The sequence below is a fragment of the Nomascus leucogenys genome, chromosome 11 (assembly GCF_006542625.1).
Source record: "Nomascus leucogenys isolate Asia chromosome 11, Asia_NLE_v1, whole genome shotgun sequence".
Lineage (NCBI taxonomy): Eukaryota > Metazoa > Chordata > Mammalia > Primates > Hylobatidae > Nomascus > Nomascus leucogenys.
The window spans coordinates 101,904,851-101,923,894 of NC_044391.1; the positions used below are offsets into that span (position 1 = coordinate 101,904,851).

Consider the following 19,044-nt stretch of genomic DNA (forward strand, 5'->3'; position numbering starts at 1 on the left):
GTCTTTTCATTGTTGGAGGCATAGTAATTCACTGCTATCCTCGAAAGGACATTCTACAAAACAAATGGCCTTTTTTATGTATTGTGGAAAAAGGAGGTATAGGCAAAGTAAATTTGGATTTTGTGGCTTATTATTTCCTGGCTGAGAAAAATTTGTTAAATTTTTTTGAAGCCTGAATTATCAAACCTGTTTGATATTGAAGCCCAAGTAAAATATCACAGAAAATACTGATATATGGGTACAGGATTGGATTCAAGGTCAGGAGACCAGGCTCCACTCTTGACTACACCATCCTCCACAAGTCACATTAGTTCCTGAGCCTCAGTTTCCTGATTTCTAGAATGAGAAAGTTAAACTAATGTTAAAGTTTCTTTAGACCTAAAATTCTATTCTGTGTCAAATCGTATGTTGATCTACTCTGCATGAGAGATACTTAAGAAAAATATATATGTCAAAGATTATTTAATGTAATCATGGAGAAACAAATTTTATTACACTTACATTCTGCATTTTAATTTTATATCATCATCTAGATCTCCAGATAGATGTTGAGACATCTGAAACCTATTTGATCCTCATTCATGAAAATAAAAAATAGTTAATTTAGCCCTCCATGCAATGGTCCTCTTAACTGCATAGTGCCATTTTTTTCTTTTCCCTTCTGATAAGTAACTGAAATAAAACTAATGGATATACAAGTACAAAGATATCATAAGGTTGGGACCTCTGAGTCTGACAAACAAAAAGCCGATTCTGCGTCTGCAGCATGCTGTAGACACATCTGGCTTACTTTAGCTCACAATGGAGTAATATGAATTGTGCTAAAAAGCACTATTTGTGCAAATGCAAATAATATTCCATCTGCTCAGGATTTTTTTTCCTTATATAGCTTTTGTTCCAGTGTGGTAAAAGCCTGTTTCTTTACCCTGAAGTGCTCCTGCTGATGAAGAGTGAAGTACATGACAATGAACTAAAATCCATTATCAAACAAATACAGTGAGCTTTTCAGCAAGTCATCACGGGGAATGTTGCCTTTTTCTCTGGCATTAAGTTGAAAGCAATTTGTGCTCATGCAAATAAGGCAAAGTGGTAGGTTAAAAAAATTGTGTGTGTGTATATATATCTATATATATATAGATAGATATATTCCATACACTGTAGTTTGCTTTGTAAATCTAACATTTTTATCTCTCTTTTTTAGTGGGGGAGGGCAGCAGCGAAATAGTTTGGCAGCCTTCTTTAGATTTCCTTATGGTTTGAGTCATGTTAAATTCTTCAACAGAAGAATTTAGCTCTGCCTTATATTGTCTTGAATAACTTACTTGGGATTTGGGAGAACTGCTTTCCCAGTTCCTGAGAGAACCTAGGGCAAGTTAGAAGAAAACTTAACTCCTATGCTGCTGAAAGAAAACCATAAGTTTCAAGGGATTCAATTTCAGGATTTGCTGGTGGTGACAGTCAAAAGGTAAATCATCGAAGTTCAATCTAAAGATATACATTTCTGCATGCTCATATATTCCATTCTGTGTCCTGGACCTTAATCTGAGGGCTTTGTGGTAATTATACACCTTCTAAAATTAATAGGCCATTTCTCCAGTTTTAGGAGGAGATAGAAATGAGGGACAATTATATGACTATTACACAAGATGTTGATAAGCCAACTCCAGAGAACACCAGTGTTTGGGAAAATGTATTCCATCTTCTTTTCAGTCCACTTGGTCTTCAGCTTTGCCCTTTGATTTACTTCCTTGCCCCCTTTCTCCTAAGATCTATGATTTCTATTTGGACAAAACAGAGAAAAAAAGCAAAAGAATTTGATCCTTTCTTCCTAAGATCAGGAAAGAAGTGGGGCAGAAGAAGATTATAAGCTTGTATGAGCATGAAAACACACTTTTATTTTACACAAAAATTGAAAGCTCATTTTAAGAGATTTTTGGCTGTTTTATTTATGCCTGATGATTTTATTCAATACTAGTTGGATTTTAAATAATCTAACTAATGTTTTCCTCTTCATGAAATTTGAAGATTATTCTTTTATGAAACAGTAGTTTTGGAGTTTTGCTTTTTTAAAATTTTTGCAGTTTATAGATTTCAGACATGCATTTTTCTTTTCAGTTCAGCTTTATAATGCCATTTTCAATGAGCATTTATTTGTAGGTTTGAAATATAATGGAGCACATACACTTTTATTCTTTTCAAATTTTTTTTCAAGTTTCTACATACAGCATTGATGAAGCACATATAGTGATGTTAAGAGACAATGAAGTATTAGATGTAAAAGCACTTCAATTATTAGGGTGAAGGATGTTATAGGCATTTAAAGTATTAATTCTATTAACACATATAATTTATAATTCTGGAAGAAATAATTGACTGAAAATGAACAGTATTTTCTTTCTAGAGTACATAGTAAACATCAACAGCTAATTTTATTATAGCTTATTTTCTATGATATATATTAAACTACCTTTCACAGTTCAAGTAAAACCTGAAATTAAGTACTCGAGTACACAATTATCTCACATCAACAGTTTTGCTGTTAAGCTATCTGCAGATATTAACATCATTCCCCAAAGCATTCTATTTAACAGCTAAAACTGTGATCTAAGTGAATTAATAATTTAGACTATAGCAGTTATCTTTACATAGTGTCTATAATTATATTTACAATCTTGCAGTGTATTTTAGAGCTACTCAGAATTGTGAAGCAATAAAATAATATTTGCCCTAATAAGACCATTTTTATCAAACGTGATTTCCTTTTATGTTAAGACAAGATAACTTTTCACTCTTCCTGACTTCAAAGGGAAACACATTATTTCAAATATATTTTAAACTTTTACCATAAAACCCTTACACATGAAACCATTAATATGTGGTTGGTGAGGAAAATGTCTTATTCCACTCACAATAAAGTCTGACTTTAATTAGACCCTGAAAAGTAAAGGATTTATATTCAAATCCTGGCCAACATTAATTATAGAGTTCTTAACATTGTAGCATGCCCTTTACTAAGTTTCAAGAATATGTTCCATGCTAAATAAAAAAGGGGATTCACTTCTGGGGACAAGGGACTTGTTATTTTTAAATGTCATATGTATTGATATGTGATATATCATTGTAATGGCATCTCCCAAAATCCAAAGTGGCAAGGTAGAATTCCTTGTCTATTCCAGTGTTCTTTTTCCACATGGATAGGGAGCCAAAGGCCTGCCCTGAATCTTGAACATTTTTTCAGCTTATTCAGTAGGAAGATGATTCCGTTTACCACTTTTTTTATAGTCCCTCCTCAATCTTAGTTAAATGAAGAGTTTGTTTACACACAGCTGTGACTGCTACTGCCACTGCCAGAAAGGAGCATTCCTGGGCCCATTTCATGGACAGTAGAAACGGGACCTAAGAGTGGCTGAGGATGAAAATACACAGGTGCAAGCCAGGTCCTCCCAAGGCCTCTTGTGAGACCCTTTGCAATCTCTTCTTAATACATGAAGATTTGCTCCTTTATCAGTCAGTCAAGCAATCAATAGTTTTTTTATGAAGCATTCATTTTCATATCAGGAGTTCTATGAACTGTATCCCAAGGCAGCATGCTGAAGGGCAAAAAGCCCTGGGCTAGATTTAGCATTCCCACCCAGTCCTGCCAATCATAAGCCATCTATGTGACCTGGTCAGTCTCTTAACCAGTCTTAAGGTGGCTCAGTTTTCTTACCTGTAAAATAGTTATAACTTCCCCATTTGCCTCTTGGCATTGTTCTGAGAATTAAATAAGTTATGGAGAAAATGCTCTGGAAATTCTGAAATACTAAGCAGACAAAAAGTAGTAGTGGTATTGGACTTCATTCTGTAAGATCAATACATTCCTGTAACTACCCAAAGAAAAAGTCTTAGTAATTTCTAAATTGCAAAAAAGAAAAGAAATCTATTCTAAAAGATGCTTTAAATATCAAGTGAACACTGTCAACTCTAATTTTAGCAAATATTCAAGTAATTTGAAAGTTACTTTGGGACAAACAATAAATACATTTGATTTTATTTGTTTACTATTTCATTCATTTACCTCTTACTTTATTTTAGGCAGTCACCTTGAGTTTCTAGAAGTAAAACAGAAACAATTCTTAGTCAATCAGTATTCTGTAAATTTGGTTTTAGACTGAAAGAATTATAAAAATTTGATAACGTACCATTGGTGTTTCACTGTGGGACTGCTTCCTGGTATTTCTTAGGATGTTTTCGTGTTTTTCAAGATCCCATATTCTAAGAAAAAAAATTGAGAAACTGGGAAGACAGGAAATGTGTTATAATTATCCTGCATGAGTTAAGACTTCACAATCAACATAGGCACATGACAGGTTTGAAGGGATCCACTGACAAGAAGTCAAAAGCAAGAGCTGGAAGCACTGCATGCCTGAATAACAGTTTGCCCATTCTGAAGCTTGGGTCTCTAGCCTCCTCACCAATCTCAAAGCCAAAAAGAAAAGTTAAGTAGTTGAAATGTATATTATAATACCCAGACAGTAAAATCTACACACTTTTCTCCTAGGAGAGACTTTATATCAGTAATCAAAACCCATCTACTTCCTAATGGACATTTCTAATTTGTTCCAAGGTCAAAAACAATTAGAAGCAGCAGATTAGGAAAGGAGACAAGGGTTGTAGAAGGGTATTTCCTACAAACAGACTTTGGTATCTTAATAAGAAATGACAATATAGAAGAAAAAGAAAACGGAGAAATACCACAAAAAATAAAGCAAGAACTCAAAAAAGGCAGGTATGTAGAGGCATTTAAGGATATGGTAAATCGTCTTATATACCTCAGAGGAGCTCTTTATAATTACCTGCTGAAGACTCTTGAAAATGTCTGCATTGTTAGTAAACAAAAGATTGACACTCATACTGGAAAATTTTTCAATGAGAATTATTGAAATACATATTAAAGGGTTGTCAAGAGCTTAGTCCTTAGGAAGCAAAAGTTTACCTTTAAAAATATAGCTCACTTGTCAAGAATTCAAAGTACCCAGATATAATGGTATTTTTACCTTAATTTTCAAATCAGCTGAACTCTACAAATAAATATTGGCTCTCTGCTGATGTGGAAAATATTTAAGATAATACTGTATGTGGTTTTGTTACACCATGATAAATTTCTAGTTCTGTCTCCTAACTAGCAGAAGTGATCATTGGTTTAACATTGCTTTTCCTCAATTTCCATGCTAGCACTGACTACTCTTGTTTCATGCTTGTGATTATTATTGCAAGGTTTGTAATCAATACTGTGGCTGAGATAACGAGACCCACTGCATTCATAACAGTTTATCAACTGGAATAGTTTATTGCTTAGAATTTGTTTTTCAATTGTTTTGACATATTATCTCATGATGGCAAAAAAAATTAAAAAATAGATTTGTATATAGGCTTTGTTAATTTTTTGTGGCAATTCCCAATTTATATCTAATTAATGGATTCCAATGTGGGTACTCACAAGCCAAGAGGGCATAAGACAATTCATTGACAGGTGAGAAGAAATTATTAATTTATTTTTATTTTTGTCTTAGAAATAAAATAAATTATATTAATATTTAATAAATAGTTGACATTGGCAACCAAAATTGTTTCAGCCTTTCATAAAATGTTTATCAGTTTGCCTGAAGGATGTGTATGATTTTAGCAAGGCAGAGGGTTGACAGGAAAGCTCTAATTTATATACAAGCTTTTAGCATATTGTGGTCTATTGCAGTGTATGTCTGTGGATAAATGTACATACAGATATCACTTTGAAGAACAGAATCTTTACAATATCTAGAGTTAGATTGGAAGTGACTACAGAAATCCTGGTATATTGGGAGGCGGAGGTTGCAGTGAGCCAAGATTGCGCCATTGCACTCCAGCCTGGGCAACAGAGCAAGACTCCATCTCAAAAAAAAAAAAAAAATTCCTAGTATATTACAGATGCTTGCTAGTAGTCTCTCCAAAAAGTACTTAGAAGAGGATTTGAGCTTAAAGATGAGTTGTGGCTTTTTTTAAAACAACTTTTCTAAATTTGCTGACTTTTACTGAGATGATAAATATTTGGCATTGGGTATTACCCAGCAGACATTTTTATAAAATAAATAAATTTAATGATGATAATGATGATGTTAGTGGGGGGAAGGGAGTTTTCTGTAACAAGTAAATAAACCAAACAAAATTATTTTTTAAATAATCACTTCATTTTTATCCCTTATTTCCTTTGTAATTTTGTGAATTTTATAACATACATAATGTACATTACATATATTATATACTCTATTTAATATGTATATATTATATTTGTAGAGTAATGCTTCTAATAAATAAATGTATTGAAGCTGCATGCTCAAACACTTTTGACTAACTGAGATGTGAGATCAACTAACTCATGCATAATGGCAGCGACATTTTTTTACCTAAAGAAATCTTACTGATAACAATTGCCATGTTCCTGGCGACGGTCTATAGCATTCTAGAATCATGCTTTTGTTTACCACACTAGACTTGGAAGACTTAATATGTACCAGTCACGATGTTTTCAATTGCAAGTAACAGTAATCAGCCAGAGGTAATTTGGGCTTCAGACAAAGGGATGTCAGAGTACTAGGCGCCACTTCATGTTATTTTCTTAGCTTCTCTCTACTCTTTGAGTCAGCTTTGGTCTTTGGTCCCCGGGCTGACTTGCCTCATTATCTCAAGATGGTTGCCAACAGTAGCCAGGGCAACAGGATTCCTTGTCCATGTTTGAGGACAGTGTGTGTGTGTGTGTGTGTGTGTGTGTGTGCATGTGTGTGTCAGAGAGAGAGAAAGACAGAGAAAGACTACTCCTGCCAACCTTATTAGACACAGGAAGCTTCTTTCCCAGGGGGCCTAAGCAAGACTCTTCTCAAGTTTTATTGGCCCAAATTGGTTTAGACAGGACCTTATCTAAACCAACTTCTGTTAAGTGTGATAAAACTATCATAATCTGCCACTAAAGAGTTAAGGTGGAACCACTATTGAGAATTCAATGATAATATTCACTAGATAATATTATCCCCATCTCACAGATTCTTTCCATTTTACTTACCCCAAACTGAGTAACTTACCTAAGATAACCTAGCAAATGAGTCATTGACTTGAATGAAATACTTGTCATCATCATGTTTATTATTCACTATTATTATTACCAAAATACTAAGAAAATAACTGAGATTTGTATTATATAAAAGAGCACAATATTAGAGGGATAATACCTACAGATAAATAAATCAAACTTGTCAAAATCTAAGTCGGAAAGCATCATAAATCGATGAGACATCTAATACAAGGGGCTGGAAAAAGTCCCCAACTATGTACATGTAAAAATAAAACTAACAGCCTACCTCTTCCTAAATTCAAAAATAAATTTCAGAACATTTGTGTAAATGTAAACACTGAAACTATAAAATTTAGAATTAATTTTTTTTTTTGACAGAGTCTCGCTCTGTCGCCAGGCTGGAGTGCAGTGGCACGATCTCAGCTCTTGGCTCACTGCAATCTCTGCCTCCTGGGTTCAAGCGATTCCCCTGCCTCAGCCTCCCAAGTAGCTGGGACTACAGGCACACGCTACCATGCCCAGCTAATTTTTTGTATTTTTAGTAGAGATGGGGCTTCACCATGTTGGTCAGGATGGTCTTGATCTCTAGACCTCATGATCCACCCACCTCAGCCTCCCAAAGTGCTGGGATTACAGGCGTGAGCCACCGCACCCGGTCAGAATTAATTTTAAGCAATACTTTTCTGCTCTCTGGGAGTGAAATATTTGTAGGTGACATAAAAGTGCTACAATTTATAATATTAAAAATAAAAAAGGACTTGTTTTCACTATAAAAACATAAAAATTTTCTGAGTGGGTGTGTGCTGATGGAGGAGGACAGAAGTCAGGCCAATCACACCATCATTGTTGAGCAATGGCATAGTCCAAAGTGGGCAAACTTTTCTATAAAGGACCACATAATAAATATTTTAGGCTTTGCAGGCCATATACTCTCTGTTGTGACTATTCAGCTCTGCCCTTGTTATTTAAAAGCAACCATAGATAATAAGTAAATAAGCAAGTATGACTTTGTTCCAATAAAACTTCATTCATTAAAAAATAAATGAAATAAAAAGATAAAAACACCAAAATTTAAAACATCATAATATCAAAAGGCCAACAATAAGTGTAAAATAATAAAGGGGTTGTATTTTAATGTGTAAATAGTCCTCATAAACCAATAACAAAAAGATAAACACACCAATAAAGGAAAAAAGGATAAGATGATTTACCAAAAAAGACATTTTAATTCCAATAAATGTAGAAGAAAAAAGTTCAAACTCACTAGCAATAAAAAAAGTCCTAGTAAAAACAAATATATCTTTCATTTTTTAAACAAATTTAGTCAAAACAAATGAAATAGCTTGTTTCATTTATAATGTTCAGTGCTAATGAGGCTTACATGAAACTGGTACTCATACACTTTTGGTAGAAATTAAAATGTTCAATTATTAAATTTACAAAAGTTTTGAGAAATAATGTGATCAATTTACAAAAGAAGGATTTGAGAAGAATATTCTCACAGTTTGCTTGTGAGGGTATACAGTGCTACAACTCTTCTAGAGTTTGTCATTGAATCATAAATACCTTTAAAAAGTTTGTATTTGTTGACCACTATCTAATCTAAGAAGATAACAAGAAATACAGATAAAAACTTTCATTAATTAATCTATATAGTAGCCTTAAATTAAAAACAACCTAAGCATCTAAAAATAGTAAATGGTTTGATAAATTACTGTAAAGTCACTCAATTGGCTATTTTGCAGCCATTAAAAATTATGCTTCAGGTCGGGCGCGGTGGCTCACGCCTGTAATCCCAGCACTTTGGGAGGCCGAGGCGGGTGGATCACGAGGTCAGGAGATCGAGACCATCCTGGTTAACACGGTGAAACCCCGTCTCTACTAAGAATACAAAAAATTAGCCGGGCGCAGTGGCGGGCGCCTGTAGTCCCAGCTACTCGGGGGGCTGAGGCAGGAGAATGGCGTGAACCCGGGAGGCAGAGCTTGCAGTGAGCCGAGATTGCGCCACTGCACTCCGGGCTGGGCGAAAGAGCGAGACCTCGTCTCAAAAAAAAAAAAAAAAAAAAAAAAAATTATGCTTCAATAATAAAAATATTATATAAAATAGCAGTATAATAATTTAAATACAACAAAATATAAATAGTATTTAAAAATAGTTAAGTCATGGTAAAGCACTATTATAGTGAAATATATATCAAATCTTAGAAAATACAATATGTCATCAACTTTGAATATCTGAGTAGAAAAAAAAGCTGAGAAAACAGCACATTTAAATGCCTTTGAAATATGAAAAGAAAAATTTAAAATTTTTAATATATATTGTTCTATATTTCTTAAATATTCTACAATGAAAATATCAAGAATTTTTTTTGTTTAGAAGGTATTAAAATGTGTCATATGTTCAAAGTCCTAGTTCTCTTTTGAGAAACAAGGCCGTCTCTACGTTACTCATGGATGTACATATTGAAGAATTATGTATGGAGATCACACCAATATACTAAAAAACACATAAGATCTAAAGTACAACAACAAAAAATGGTTTTACATACCTCTAGTTGACTAAACAATTACATGTGGAAATCATAGCAATAATTTTACAAAAAATACGTAAGATCTGAAGCACACACAAAAAAGTAGTCTTACGTACCTTCAGTTGATTAAGTGCACCTAATGTTTATTGAGTACCTATATATTAATAAGTCAATTATTTTTATACATGTTTTACTCAATCTTCCCAACAAACTATGAGTATTGTCATCTCATCTTTCTAAATGAATAAATTGATGCTCAAGTGAAGTTACATATCTAGCCAACATAGAGTAGCTAGGTAATGCCATTGCCAAATTTCAAATCTAGGTCTGTTAGATTCAAGAGTTTATAACTTTTTACAACTTATGCATGCTGCCTCTGAGGCAATTCACAAAGACACAACTGATCAATTAAACGAGGAATGAATTAAAAGTAAACTGTCTGAGGCCAGAAGCAGTGGCTCACGCCTGTAATCCCAGAACTTCGGGAGGCTGAGGCGGGCGGATCACGAGGTCAGGAGATTGAGACCATTCTAACTAATATGGTGAAACCCCGTCTCTACTAAAAACACAAAAAATTAGCCGGGTGTGGTGGCGGGTGCCTATAGTCCCAGCTACTCGGGAGGCTAAGGCAGGAGAATGGCTTGAACCCGGGAGGCAGAGGTTGCAGTGAGCCGAGATCGCGCCATTGCACTCCAGCCTGAGCGACAGAGCGAGACTCTGTATATATATTAAAAAAAAAAAAAAAAAAGTAAACCATCTGGAAAAAAAAAATCAAACTAAAGTTTTTGAGGAGTAGCATGTGATTAATTTATTTGCAAAACTTTATTTTGTCTGAAGTATCCTGATAATTTGATTTATTTTCTAGTTTTAGTTTAGATTTATTTCTTCCTATTCCAGAACCCTTAGAACTTTTAGGAAGTTGTGACTACACAATGTCAATCACACTGATACCTTAAATTATCTCAAGGAATGGATGTCTCACTCTTCATGCAAGAACTAGACTACATGCAGACTTCTGGGGAATAATGACACTTCGATTATTTGTCTTCTATGGGATTTCTTAATGGCCCAAATCACCATTGCCAAGGTCAAAACAAGGCATCTAGGAAGTTTCAGTTAGTTAAGTATCTTATAAACAGAGGATTAACATATCATGGTCCAAACAGCTGACTGATCTCAAACTCTGTAGTCTGTCTTTTGGGGACATTTGACAAAGCTCAATTGCTGGTGAATTTCAACTTGCAAATTTCAGAAGAGACTTAAAAGCATCCTAAGACTATATAATTACACGCTGAAAATTTTAGAATTTATAATGCTGGACACATAAATAGTATTTTTTCATTCGGTGTTGTTAAGGAATAAACATTTTGTCATTAAACTTTACCAGGAGAGATGACACTATTTGAAAATTGCTATGGATAGATCTGAAAATGATATTTTACTCTATCTTATACAAGCATCATTTTCAGAATCATTTATATGCGTTTTGAGTTGTGTTGCTAGGTTTTATTTGCTTGATATTATTTTTGAGTGTCAGTTTTAAAACACTGTAAGCACATTTGTTACCTTTGTTTGAAAGCTTTCTCCCCAAAAATGAAGGGAAATTGCTAGTTTGGATTCAGAGCAGAGATGAGAAAAAGAGGTATGTATCTCCCTTCCCCATCCCACTATGCTTTCCCAAGACCCGTCCACTCTTACCCCACACATACACCACAAATACTCATTTGTAATTTTATTCATATCAATAAGTTATACTATCAAGATGCTCTTTTTAAAACTCCATTTAGTTATGGACAAGGCTTATATCAGAACACTATGAAGAAGAACCTTAACAGAAAATAAGCTTAGTTTATTTCTTGGAATTAGTTTAAAATGCTCTTTGAGTACTGTATGTATCCTCCCTGGTACAGGATGCAATTGTCTTAAAAAGTGTCCTCTTTATACTGAAATGTTATGAAATGCTTTGGAAGCTGTCCTTATCTTTTTCAGTCAGAACTATAATTAGGATTTATTTTCAACATAGTATTTTGATAGCCTTTTTAACACCATGGCACTGAAAGTGTAGAGCTTCCTCAATAATATTTATTCAGCCTTTGAAGACACAGTCACCTGATACATCCTAAGAAACTTTTGATCATAGTTGAACAAAGTGAAATAATTAACAGGGATTAATTTTAAGTGATTGGGAATTCCACTTAATTGAGAATCTTAAGTGATTTCCAAAACCCTCTGGAAATAAAAACTTTTCACCTGTCCTTAAACCAAGAGATCAAGTATTTATTGACCAATAAAGACTCTCCTCACCATCAGCTAGAAAACACCCTTTGAAATCCAATTAACTCTTTCATGCAGACAACATTCATTTTCTATTTTATCAGGAAGTTAAATTTGCCATTCTATACTCCAATAAAAGTTAAGTTGTTTTGATCTGATAATTGTAAGATGTACCACATGTATCTTAATTTATAAGTTTTAAATGCTAAAGCTCGAGGCTGTTCAGATATAACAGGAGTGCTGGAAATGAGGTACAAAATGCTGGAATTCAAATTAACCAATAAATATATTTTAATATATATCAGCAGGACTCTAGAGGATTCCATTAATGTTGAAAAATAGAAAGGATTTAGGTTAATTTGGTAAGAAGGCAGGTCAGAACGTTTACAACAGTGGTATAGAATTGTATAGAGATGCAAAATTTTTCAAGAGAGCAGAATTTTTTCAAAAACGCTGACTCTAGCTGTCACAGCCCTGCCTTGGCTAAATCCAGTGGAGAGATAGGAGGACTTTCTAATTTGCTTTCCCTCTATTTTAATAATAGCTGTGCATAAGTAATTTATGAAAGGCCAACCAGGCAGTGGGCAACAGAAAATTAAACTCATTTTATCTGAAAGCAGGTGGATTTCTATATATCATTAGCATGCATAGAATTCTCACAATGTTATTTCTCATACTGATGGAATGTAACCAAATAATATATGAGTTTTTTGCTTATGCACGAGTGAAATTTTTAGATAAAAGTGCCAGCCCCAATGGCAATTTTCTGCAAAACGAAAACTAATTCTGCGAAGCTTCTTATTACTGGAAAGACTCATTTGGCTTGCATTAGAGACTGACATAAGTGACTTTAGGATTTTACTAACAGATTAGATGAGATGTGCCACATACTGTAATATCATTAGAGAATGTAACAGCACTGGAATGCTTTGGGGCACTTATTAAGGGTACCAGCACAAGTAAATTGTTTTCCTTTTTGACACAAGCTTTTGAATTTCTTCCCTCTGATTAGAATGCTTTATTTTTATGGTTGCTTTTTATGATATTTAAAACAACTTTTATTTTACACTCCCTGAAATTGCACACAAATTATGTTTTGCATGATTCAGCTCAGTGTTACTAAATGCATTATCTATGCCTTATTTCGTGAATATCACCTAGGCAGAGGGTAGATACGTATTAAGAAAACAGCTTACACAATACTAAAGTCAGAATTCTTCTAACAGAATATTATCCTAACTTACAGCAAAGACTAATCTTCATGGCTCTGAGAAATTTTTGCTATTAGTACCTTTCACTCAATGTTTGTGTGAGTTCTACTATCAACTTCTAACAAAATCTTAGAATTAGATCATTAGAAATGGTTACTATAATATGAATACTTCTATTGTTCTCTTTAACTACCATCCTAAAATTCATTCAAGTATATTAAATATTATAGTTCTTTTTATTCTGATGAATCTTCCCTTATCAAAAATTATGGATCAAGCAAAATATTTTTTGCTAAGGTAGGCAAAAATGTGAAGTGGGGATGGAAATGCTTATCACCTTATGAAAGAAGCTAAGGGAAAGGCTGGAAGTATAGGGGGGATGATTTTATGCTCAGTATTTTTCCTTTTCTGAGTTATCTTTTCCTGATATAAGTTTTTACCTTTTCTTGGGCATAGAGAAGTTTGGGTTTTTTTCCCCCTCCTTTTATACTTCATCATCAGAAAAGAAAATTAATGAGAAAATGAACACATACAGTTACCTAGAGCCACAGAAATGCATTTTGGGAAGTGTTATTCAGTGTCCTAATCTATAGAGTGATGAGGTTTACAGCCTGTGAGGCCAAACAGATGGGCAACTGAATCCCAGCTCTGCCGTTTGACTAATCGCCTAACTTTAGGCAAACGACTTACCGTCTTTTAGTTTTTATTTCCTCACTTATAAAATGGGATTATGGTAACTCTGACCTCGAAGGCTCTCTGTGAAGATCTCATGCAACTGAATCATTCTGCTGTTCATAGTCTATCACCGTAATAGAAGGGGAGGCACCTGAAAACAAAGGGTGGCCTAACGGGCCATTTACCACTCATTGTGGTAAATGTTTCAGATTTCTATAGTAAGAACTCAAGAACCCAAAATTGTGTTAGTTAAGAAATAGAATGTGAAAATAATCCACGAGACAATCCTCTTTGAAATATCACGATATGAAGACTCTTCAATCTAGCAGTGACTGAAGTCAGTCATCTCTGTGTTCAAAAGTCATGTCTTCTGAGGACTTGGTTGGTCACAGACACCTGTGTGCTCCTAATTCTATTTTTATTAGCACACTTATCACACTACTTTGGTATCATTTACTCAAATATCCTCATGTCTTGTACTCCTTGAAGGCAGGCACTTTGTCTTTTCAACTCTAATTCTAGCAGCCGGAACAATGCCTGATACATAGAAGTCACTAAAATACCTGTCTATGAGCTTTCCATGAATTTACATTTTTCCATGAATTTATGTTTAAGATCTGAAAAAAATTAGTACAAAATAGAAAAAAAAACCTTTAAAATGAATGTATTTAATTAAATTTCCATAAACTGCTCCATTCATGTCTTATTACCTATGAAATTTAATATTCATAAAAATTAATTACATTAAAAAATGTAAGGTGTATTTTCACATCACAAAAATTTCTGAGGATGCACAATAATTACCAAGAAATTATAATAAATCTTAAAATAAGTTACACATAACCAAATAATTTTGGATATAAAAGGATTAAAATCCTTTCAAATTATTTTTATAGTAAAAAATCTATATATAATTAATACTGAATATTGGTGCATTTTGATGTGATATGATGTGGGGTAGGGCCTGCAAAAGTGGGAGTGCCCAGGCCCTCGGAGGTCTTAAACAGCCTGATAACAGTGGGCCAGAATTTAAACAGGCTGGCTCAAGCATAGTGAGACTAATCAAGAAAAGCTTCTTAGTGGAGGTTTCCCTGATCTTCACTATAAAGGTGGAGACAGAGAGATGGTTTGGAGAAGGGGAGTTAGGCTTCACCAGAACTAATCTCATAAGTAAGCAAAGTAAGAGACTGAGAATATTTTCCAAGATGCTAGACAAGACCCCTTGACTCATTGCACCTTCATCCCCTCACCCGAGAAACTTTTCCACTATGCTTTTTGAGACCTAAAATTCTACCCAAAAGAATAATTTTATCTAAAACTATGTCAGCTACTATATGTAGATGTGGCTGAGAGATACAACCCTTAAAACAATATATTTGATTTAGACAACAGTGTGAGTTTAACATTTTCTTTCTTGTGGTTAGATTTGATTTAAAAGAAAAAAAGAAATACATTTAGTGCAGGCGGGCACTAAATGACCAAGTAGGGGTACACTTGGAGAGGAGTGGTAAACCAAAATATCAGAGACAAAAAATGCCAGTGGTCTACTGCAGCCTGCACTTGAGACAGCTCGCATCCATGGTCAAAACCCAAGATTATCACAAATTGTACTGAACCAGCTTTTGGAGAAATGTGAGTTGTGGGAACCACTGAGGGCTTGCGAGTTATGGAGCAACCTGGTCAAAAAATGAGGATGGAGAATAACCTAAGGCTGAAAAAGAAATAGAGAAATATGTGTAACAAATGGCAGCAGCCACCACATTCTCACTGAGCCACTGCAAGAGGGAAAAAAACAGATTCATTCTATACAGACGCTAAAGACAGGATAGTTCACCTTAGCATTTATTGCTAGTTGTTTTATGTATTTAACTTACAGAGTTTAACCATATGTCCCAACTAATAGATGAACAAAAATTCTCTCTAGGAGAAACAGCAATGTTTAATGGCCACTCTAAAATATCATGCATGTATAACCTCTAAGGTTAGCAATATCTATGATCTTTATCCAACATCTGGGAAAACATCCTTTTAAGTCATCATATTTTTAAAAGAAACTTAATTCAAGTTAGCAAATAGAATATAGACAATAATGCCAGGAGACTGGCAGATCAAAAGTGATAGGAATATTTGTAATTCTTATCCATCTCAGAAACTCAGAGGTGGCATGGAAAGACTCAGTCCTATCATTAGAGCTGAGTAAACCAGAATTTCATAGCAAGTCTTTGAGCCCATAACCATATTTCTTATTATATCTAAATTTATTCTTACTTTAAAAATGGAAATCTATGCAGTAGTTGAGAGAAGAGTAGTTCTTTTCACTTCATTGTTTTATATTATTTTTATCTGTCCTGTGATTTGCATGGGTAAAAGAGTTAGTATCGAACATAGTATCAGAGGGTGCCCCCATTTTTCCTACAACATTAAATTTCCTAATTCCTTTTCCCTGTTCTCATCATAAAATATTAGATCTCATATCCTGTAATATTCAGACAATTTCAGCTCAAACTGAGCAAAGAATTATTATGCAAGAGTTTGTCTCTATCCTCTAATTTAGGGAGGAGTCTAAATATTGATCTTCAAAAGAACTTTTAGAATGTTATGAAAATGGGTTACCATTTATTTTAGGGGGGTTCATTAAGGATCTTACTTAAAATAAATAATCTCATCCTTTCAAAATCAGAGAATGAAAAAATGTATATTTTTCTCAAAGTATGAATGCCACAAGGGTTTCTCACATTGATTCATTGCTTATAGATAAAAACAACTTAAGCTGATTTTTCTTGTATATAGAGTAAGTGTAAAATGTTCCACCAAAATAGGTAATGACATTTTTGTGTCCATAAATGTGCATGTAAGTCCAATTATGTATTTGTTGTCATTTAAACATCACCACCATTATTGAAACAGAAGTGCCGGTACTAATTCTTGCTGTCACATTTTCCAAAAATGAAAATAAGGCTTTTAAGCAAAATGCTAAGGTTTTCAATGTGAATTATTCATTCTTTGCATGGCCTTAGCAGAACACTCTCAGCAAAATAGCTAAACAAAAGCCTACCAGGGTTCTGGTTTCTAATCTGGTTAAGAAATACATTATAGGATTTTTCTTTTAACTTCACAGTTAATGGAAAAGTTTTCCTTTCCTGAAACTCAGCAAAGAGTTCAAGAAGCCTTCTCTAACTACCACAGCCTCCATCTAATTGAAGTACCATGAACAGACCTTGAAAACAGTGGCATTAGTCACACAGCTAAACAAACTATCTTTGATGGTACCAGCCAACCAATCAGAACCATTCCCCAGATGATCTTTGTGGGAATAGCAATCCATTAATAATAACTGAAGTAATGATCTTTCATGCCACCTTTCTTTCATGTAGGACCACTCCACCGGTAATCTCTTAGGGGAACTATTAGCTACTTCAGTTCCTTCAGAGAGGGCACTCTGCCTGTTCCAACATTTATTTCCACTGTATTTTTTCTCTCCCACAGAAGTGACTTTTAGAAATTAAAATAATTCTCACTGTGACTCTAGCAGGTACACAGGGGTAAAGAAAGAAGAAATGAATGGCAGAATAAATGAATTAAGAAGGAAAACACCTTCTCCCCCACACCTAGCTCTGAATTTCAAAGTTATCAAAGATAAGTAATGCACTTAATTATTTTATCCCATAGTGGTTCATCATCATTATTCTTTGTCATTAAGGAAACTAAATCTATGTGTATCTAAATGGTTTATACTAAATATAAACAAAGTTTTACAGGATTTTTTTACCTCTGATCTTAATAGATATGAATATATGCTAGCAGAGTGAGGGTAGGAGAGAATAAAAATCTGAGGTAGTCCAAGCTGTACCTCCAGCTTCCTACAATACTGAGCTCCAAGTTGGGGTCTATGTACCATTTGATTTATCATGTTTAGTGCCTTGTCCTGCATAGGTACTCAATAAATGTTTCCTGATTAAAATTTCTCCCATGAAGGACAAATCAGGCAGAAATCAGCCATACTGCTGAATCTTCTACATTCTGCACATTAGCTGCCTTTGTCATTTTCAACATCAGCATGAACATTGCTATTACTTTATTTTGATTCTATGCTTCACGCTCTCAACCTTCATTCTCTTACAGGGTCTCCTTATATTTTCCAAAGTATAGTTAGATCAACTACCACAAACTCTTAGCAATGGAGGCGATAATTTGGTAAACATTTTCCATTAGCTAAACTATACAGAATACCTCATATAGTGAAATCTTTGCCCCACTAGTATGGTTTGACTCTGTGTCCCCACCCAAATCTCATCTTGAATTGTAATCCCCATGCACTGAACATGGGGCCTGATGGGAGGTGATTGAATCATGGGGGTGGACTTCCCCCTCGCTGTTCTCATGATAGTGAGTGAGTTCTCACAAGACCTGATTGTTTAAAAGTGTGTAGCACTTCCCTCCTCTCTCTCTCTCTCCTGTCACCATGTGAACATGTACTTCCTTCCTCTTCACCTTCCACCATGATTATAAGTTTCCTGAGGCCTCCCAGCCATGCTTCCTGTATAGCCTATGGAACTGTAAGAAAATTAAACGTCTTCTCTTCATAAATTACCCAGTCTCAGGTAGTTCTTTATAGCAGTGTAAGAACAGATTAATAAATCCACCCTTGCCCCCAAATCTACTGACTTAAAATAAACTGGTTGATAAAAAAAAAAATTTCCCCCAGCTTATAAAATATTTTAGCAGTTCCAAACTTTTCACATCACCAGCACATCTAACATGGTGAATAAATAACCAAAAGATATTAAGAAACTATCAGTGATTCATATTTTTATTCATTAAATGTATCCATATGCAAACCCTGGATTGGGTAGTTGGTTTGTGCAATAGGATGAAAATTTGAGATAGTAACAAGATATCCTCCTTTCCAGAATCTGATTTTACCTTATGATTCTTCTCACTTGGTCAGAACTACACATTATGTCAGGAAAGGAGGAAAATGCCTAAAAGAATGCAGAATACAAAGACATTTAGTTCTTGTTTTCTCATTGCCATAACAGGTTCTTACAACTCATTTTATAAAACATATTTATAATGAAAATTCTCAAACAAATACAAAAGCAGAGAAACTAATATAATTAGTTCCTATATATGTAGCACCCCATTTAACTATTAACTCAAAGCCAATCCTGATTTATTTATACCTACCTAACACTCCCTTTCTGTCATCAAGTTTTAAAAGCAAATCCCAGACATCATATCATTTCACCCACAAATATTCAGCATATTT

General features: G+C 34.3%; 1 long non-coding RNA gene across 1 annotated transcript; it reads right to left on the reverse strand.

Moving 5' to 3' along the window:
- Positions 1-461: 461 nt before the first annotated feature.
- On the reverse strand, positions 462-18,720 carry LOC115837357. The gene is made up of 4 exons (XR_004032409.1): positions 18,699-18,720; positions 4,182-4,254; positions 4,065-4,091; positions 462-1,778 (listed from the first exon to the last, which is right to left on the reverse strand). It is a non-coding gene; the product is annotated as an uncharacterized LOC115837357 (long non-coding RNA).
- Positions 18,721-19,044: the final 324 nt, after the last annotated feature.